This window comes from Ostrea edulis, chromosome 6, assembly GCF_947568905.1.
Source record: "Ostrea edulis chromosome 6, xbOstEdul1.1, whole genome shotgun sequence".
Classification (NCBI taxonomy): Eukaryota; Metazoa; Mollusca; class Bivalvia; order Ostreida; family Ostreidae; genus Ostrea; species Ostrea edulis.
This window is the reverse complement of record NC_079169.1, coordinates 80,615,451-80,623,341: the sequence shown is the minus strand read 5'-3', so window position 1 is coordinate 80,623,341 and position 7,891 is coordinate 80,615,451.

Genomic DNA, 7,891 nt, shown 5'->3' with positions numbered 1-7,891 from the left:
AAAAATCACACCAGGGCCACCCTGTTGCAAAGCAACTCCCTTGATTTGATATTGATTAAATTGATCGATGTGCACATCAAGTGATGCTCGCATCAAATAAATATATTGCTCTCATCAATCCATGTGGTGGAAATATCCCTTTTGTTGCATAATACATTGTACTTAATTGATGCCTGTGACACAGACAAGGTTCTAGACCTTCTATTTTTAGAACGATGTTGGTCAGAGTTAAAAAGACAGGTAACACTTTTCAGTAACACTATGTTATAGAAGAGAATTATCCAGAATATCAAGTTTAAATAGATTGTAAATTTTGTAGTATTTTAAAAGCACTCTACAAACTAACGGGTCAATTTGTGACAGTTTATATTCTTGTAAGTGAACTCAGCTCAGTGGTAAACAAGCATTGGACACTTTCTGTGAACTTTGATTAGATCTGCTGTAAGTTAGTAACTTTTAGCTCACCTGAGCTGAAATCTCAAGTGAGCTTTTCTGATCACCCGGCCGTCGTTCATCAGTGTCTAAACTTTTCACATTTTTTACTTCTTCTCCAGAAGCACTGGGCCAGTTTCAACCAAACTTGGCAAAAATAACATCTTTGGGTGAAGGGGTTTTCAAGTTTGTTGAAGTGAAAAGCCATGCCCCCTTCAAAGGGGAGATAATCACAAAAATAGGATGGGGTCATTTAAAAACCTTCACAAGAACCACTGGGCCAGAAGAGTTGAAATTTACATGAAAGCTTTCTGAGATAGTGCAGATATAAGTTTGTTAAAACCATGACCCCCAGGGGTAGATTGGGGCCACAGTAGGGGATCAATGCTTTACATGCGAGAAAATCTTTAAATATGGGCCAATGTGACTCAGGTGAGCGATGTGGCCCTTGGACCTCTTTTTTTTTATAAAAATCTGACCTATTCTTGAACCATCTAAGGTAGATTTTTCATATCTCGTATATTCTTATGGCAAGACATTTCATATCGTGTCCTTTTACCTTGTGACCTTGAATTCTGAGTTTGACGTACTTTAAAGAAAACATAACCTAAGAAGTATATCAGGAACTGTTTTAATAGGTAGTGCTCTCATACTTTGTATAGAGATTCTTTATGGCAAGTCATTGAGACACAATGATGTTTAAGCTTGGAGTTTGACCTACTTTAAGAAAAACCTGACCTATTTAATATCCTGAACTATTTAAGGTAGGGCTTTCATATTTTGAATGTAAATTCCTTATGGGAAGACCTTGTTATACTTTGGGGTTGACCTTGAACAATGGCAGGGCCAGGGTGATTCAGGTGGGTGATATGTGCCTCTTGTTTCATTGATACATTTGGCTGTTAATGGATTGTTAAATCTTTGAATTGTTTGTGATTGATTTTTTCTGGTCAAGGTAAGGGTTATTCTAACCTGTAATGCGTTTCTGCCTGAGTGACATTTTAACCATTGAATTAAACAAACATTTTACAGAGGTTTGCACCTGAGATTTGGAGTAATGTCAATTTTTTTTTGGAAGTATAGTATTGTTTATTGACCAAGAACCATACAGTTCATTGGTTTGAAGTATATACAACAACAACTTATACAATGAAATGATAACAAAACATAATATATCATACTGATGGACAGGATAGATACTGAGGATAATCTTATAATAACTGAGATCTACTAGATGAACATTTATATAGGTATTTACCAAGTTTACATAATTCCGTAATATTTCCAGTTGATAATTTAGTTGGACAAGCTTGAAAGTGGAGGGGTGTTTATAATGATATTTCTTTAAATATACAGTATAATTGGTCCAAACCGGCCTCTGAGTACTCCGGCGCTCTGTCAATTCCGGCCACAAAATATAGTCCCTAACATTTCTTTAACAAATCCTTTATTAATAATTCCCTGTACTCCGGATACTGCGTATTCTGTATATCGGCCGGCTTACACAGTCCCAACTGCTATTAATTAACTTTAATTATCCTGTGTAAACCGGCCCCTCGATGATACACCACCCTAATTGTTGCGGTCAATTGTATTCGGTGTACACAAGGCCCAACTGCTCGTAATTAGCTCTAATTATCGCATTTAAACCAGCCACCCCACGGTGACCAACCTGTCGGTATTCGGTCGATCACATGCGGTGTACACAAAGGGTGTCTCAAGGGAAGCCACAGGTAAGTAAAAGAGTGCAACTGGCGATAAGTCGCGATCAGTTTAAAATAAAACCTGATTTTTAGGGGATGCACTTTTCAATTATGACAGCACCACGCACGAGGTAATGGCGTCCTCCCCCTAACGACAGAGACGAGAATTGACATTAAAAGACAAAGTTCAATTAATCGATAAATTCGATACATTCTTGGAATGAAACAAAATCGGCAACAATCCCGTTATGTTTTCCAAAAGCAGGGTTTCCCCTCGTGGACTTCTCGGAGTTTTACGGCTAGTCAGACAGTGATGATATGCAGTTAGTTAGCAGATCTCGCTGAGATTAGAACTCGCCATGTCCGGTCTATCACTCGGCATTACATTAGTTTCCGTTGCACAAATTGAGACAGTTGAAAGCGATCGATACATTTACAATGAAAGCTGGGAAAGACAAATTTTAAACGAACACAACACAAACTTGACGAACGTACATAATGTAGCACTTGATAACGGCGATGATGTAGACGAAATCGACAATTTACCAACAGAAAATTGCGCGAATGATTCCCAGATTTTAAACTGTTTAATAAAAATTGAAACTTTTTCAAATGAGCACGACAATAAAACACTGACATTTATATTTTTACATTTTGAATTCTTTTGTGATATATTAAAACGTTAGCAATCATTACACACGTATGCATAGATAGTGAATACAAGGGAAGCAACTCTCATTCTTGTCAACATTCTGCACTCCGGACTCTGTGCAAACCGGCCAATTTCTTTGGAACCACACATATCCGGTTTAGACAGATTATACTGTAGCTGTTTTCTACAATCATTATAAAAAGGAAATACTAATATAAAATGATATTCATCTTCAATACTATCTGAACATAATTTACATTTTCTTTCGTTTCTTGAAATATTGCTAAATCTAAGTGTATTTTTGATTTCTACATTGAAGGAGAATTAGGAAATTATAAAGAAAAATGGGGGTTCTAAACATATTAACCGTTTTGCACTTAAAATTGACTCAATATTTATTCAATTAAACTTGATTTGTCTGTTGGTGTCAACACAACATAAGCAACACAAATCAATCATGACATAAAATATATATGTACATAATCATACCTTCTAACAATACATATTGAAAAATGGAAATAAATAATGACCTTTTTGCACTTGATATATGAAAATTTTAAACATATTAGAAGTAATGTAAATTTCTAAAAAATTTCACAAAATTTTCAAGGTCTTGACTTTAATTTTGAAATGGAACTTTAAGAAATGGGTGTCTAGAGATATTTTTTTTTAATTATTGGCGAAAATACTGAATTTTTATTCAAAATTTCGAGTACCGGCAAATCAAAATATTTGAATTAGTTCCAAGTCTCAACTAATTGTAACATAAATTATAAAACTAAAATACACGTATAGGAGTATAAAAATAGATGATATATTAGATGAAACAGAAACTGTAAAATCATGCAGATTTAGAACTTTTTGATTAATCCTTCCTTCCGCCACAAGATATAGTCCTGCCTAACCCTTTCAGAATTTGAATTGACACAGAATTTTTCTACTGGGTAGTAATACGTTTGCACCAATGAGATCGGTATTGAACCAGTAAATACTTAGTTGTATATCATCCTGCGCAGTTGTGCTCAGGAGCTAACTTTTTTAACTTTATGTATTTTCCACCAATCGCAAAAGAGAAGTACAAACTGAAAATCGTTAATAATGCTGTCTTTGGAAGACGGTCAAATAAAACTTTTCCATCAGCGATGAGTTTCAATGCACACCTATGAAGAAAAGCTCTTTATATTAGATCGTTGCACCATTGACATTCGCAGTGTCGAGACGTACAGTATCAGAATTCAGTATGTTCTACTATTTGACTTGGAAGATTATCTAGCGCGCCCCTTATCTCTCATTTTTCAAATGCAAGACCAAGAAAAAGGCTATTGAGAAGCACTGATTTATAAACGTACATTTACATTGCCCATTAATCTTTCAGCAAGTAGTTTCCTCTAGAATATGTGAAAGAAAATCAATATATGCACCCAGGGGTGCATAAGCCGAGTTGCATGGGATACATTGTAAAGTCAGGAATGATGTGGCATATTTATAATTGAGAAGAACTAATTTCAGTTTTAAGCTTTTCAAGTTACTGTCCAGAAAACATATTTGTCTGAAGTTTTCAATCTATTTTTGGTCACTGTGACCTTGAACTTTGACATTTTTTCTCCAAAATCAATAGGGGCCTTGCTTTGCTGGTATCCAACAATATAACCAAGTTTCATTTGATTCAAATTAAAAATTTTCAAGATATTCTCCGGAAACTAATTTTTTTTTTAATTTTAAATCTATTTTCGGTCACTGTGACCTTGACCTTTGACCCATTTTCTCCAAAATCAATAGGGGTCTTCCTTACCTGGTACATAACAATATCTTTAAGTATCATTTGATTCGGATTTAAACTTTCTGAGTTATCATCCGGAAACCAAATATTTCTGAAATTTTCATTCTATATTCGGTCACTGTGACCTTGACCTTTGACTCATTTTCTCCAAAATCAATAGGGGTCTTCCTTACCTGGTACCCAACAATATATCAAAGTTTCATTTGATTCAGATTTAAACTTTCTGAGTTATCATCCGGAAACCAAATTTTTCTGAAATTTTCGGTCACTGTGACCTTGACCTTTGACAATTTTTCTCCAAAATCAATAAGGGTCTTCCTTACCTGGTACCCAACAATATATCAAAGTTTTATTTGATTAAATTCTAAACTTTTCGAGTTATCATCCGGAAACCAATTGTTGACGCCCAACCGCCCGCCCGCCAACCCGCCCGCCCGCATCACCAAACCAATAGCCGAGTTCAACTTCGTTGCAACTCGGCTAAAAATGATCAATACTAATACATGTATATTGATCAAGATAAATACAGATATGTTGCATTCGGAAGCGTGGGTTTATTTGAAATATATTATCATTAATACAGTTATTGCGTGCAATGATTCAATTTGATGCACACACCATATCAATTATTGCTCTCATCAACTGAATCGATGCGCTCATCGATTCAATTATTGCTCTCTTCTATTTTCAGTTGAATTGATGAGAGCAATGGTTGATTTTATACATATAATTATGTACACGTATCGAAAAGAGCAATAATTGATTTGATGCCCGCATTAAATCAATTATTGGTTTAATCAATTGATTGGACCCCGTGCATGGGACCCAGATTAGAATAGGTCCTCAGTACCCCTTGCTTGTCGTAAGAGGCGACTAGATGGAGCGGTCATTTGGATGAGACCGCAAAAATCGAGGCCCCGTGCCACAGCAGGTGTGGCACGATAAAGATCCCTCCCTACTCAAAGGCCGTAAACGCCGAGCATCGGCCTAAATTTTGCAGCCCTTCAACGGCAATGATGACGTCTCCATATGAGTGAAACATTCTTGAGTGGGACGTTAAACAATATAAAAAAAGCAATTGATTGGGTGGTTTCTTTAATTCAGTTGAATATGATTTTGTGCGTGGTGCCTCACTGGGACACGGCGCTTCAAAAACACAGCTTGTTTCATGACGAACGATTACATCTAAATTGATTTAGCAAAAAATATGATTTGTGTGTATTACACCCATATGAAACACAATAAGCTGATGGACCACAACGCTCACCCAGGGCCGTAACTGCCGATGAGGCAGACGAGGCAACTGCCTCGTCTGATTTTTTGGCAAAAAAGAAAATAAAATTATATAAATGTTATATTATAGGATATATGTTTAAAATGAAGACAAGCACCTTTGTCTTTGACACCATATTACGATTCTTTACATAGTACAAATGAAACACAAACATGATAAATTGGGATTTAAAAAGTGTCATTTTCAGTCGTAAAGTCAATCGGCGGCCCCCAATCCCCTGCCTCCCCTGATTTAGAACCCTACTTACGGCCCTGCTCACCTGAGTCACTATGCTCAAACTAGGATGATACTTTAAAACTGGAAAGATCCTATAGTGTATCTGCTTTGGTTCCATTGTTATGAAATGAAGAACTTTAGATCAGTAATGCATGAGTACACTTCCAAACGAAATTAGACTTATCATATCAAACTAATTAGACTTATCATATCAAACTAATCATACTTATCATATCAAACTAATTAGACTTATCATATCAAACTGATTAGACTTATCATATCAAACTAATCAGACTTATCATATCAAACTAATTAGACTTATCATATCAATCTACAAAGGGAGATGATAATTACATAATGAATTTTTAGTTGCTACTTTTGAATTATTTCTTATTAATCAAAGTGCTGATATAATGAGTTTTGCTCAAGCTTGTTTATTGCTAGGAACTGTTGTTCATGTGAACGATGTGGCCCATGGGCCTCTTGTTACAATTAAGTTTCATATCAACATTTTCAAAAAATTATGCGATAAAATGATTCATGCAGTCCTGCACTTGCGTTTATGTGCATTTCTCTCTGATTTGTAGATTTTATTTTGGTAATATTCTTTTACAAAGATGAAAAAGCGACTATTCTTGAATGTTTCAAACTCATTTCTAGAATGCAACTGGATTCCTAAAAATATTCATCTAAAGGTGAATATAAGAGATTCACTAATGTTCTCTCTAATTTGTCCCCCTGTAAAAGGTTACATGCAAGACACTGTACCTTGTTACTCAAGGAGCCGTTTTCGGAACATAAATTACGTAACTGTTTTCCGATACAGTTTAAAGTCTTAAATGAACTCAGTATAACAATAAACATCTTTAGGTCACCTGAGTCACTCAGATGACATATTCCTATTAGTCTGCGTCCGTCATCGCCCGTCATCCATCTTACGTCGTGCGTTAACAGCCTCTTCTTTAAAAAAAAATCTACTAGGCCAATCTTTACCAAATTTGATATGTAGCATCTGCAGGAGAAGGGGACCAGAAATTGTAAATTTCATGACCCCCACCCCATCGGACCATAATGTTGGAGTAAAACTGTAAAATTGGTGCAATTCTTTAAAAATATTCTCTTCTCCTAGGCATATAGCAGACTAACTAAATATATAGTAATGATGAGCCAGAAAGCTTCTACCGAAATCGTAAATTTCATGGGCCCGGGGCAGGGGTTTCTTTGTTAGGGCGTGACCATATAGTGAAAATGTATTATTCCTTTAATAATCTTCTTCTCTACTCCTACGCAAATAACAGACAAACTGAATATATAGTAATGATGGGCAAGGAAGCCTCTACCAAAATTGTAAATTTCATGATCCCTGGGGCAGAGGCTGTAGTAAATGCCTGGTTGTGGGGAGGGGGTGGGGTGGGTAAAATGCTTGCATTATATGATTGGGAGTAGTAAAAGCTATTAAAAGTTTGTAACATCAATATTCTTTGCTTCGTGGAGCAGGACGATTGGCATGTAATCAAATTATTTTTGACCACTTGATTCGAGACAATGGAATGGATTCGATATGCAGTATGGATTTTTTCAAAAGTTAGTATCATACATAAATTAAAGTGTGATATGCATTTTCCTAGATTGTCTTCCCTGAGCAATCTTTTGATATGAGTGGTGTATCAAACATTTGGCACGAACAAGGTCACAATATAGACGTTCTGTTATTAAACAAACGTTACAAGATCAATTTACACAAAAATGGTCCAGTGATGCAAATAATTCTTCAAAAGGGCAAGTGAACAGAATCTTCAAACAAAAATTTGGAT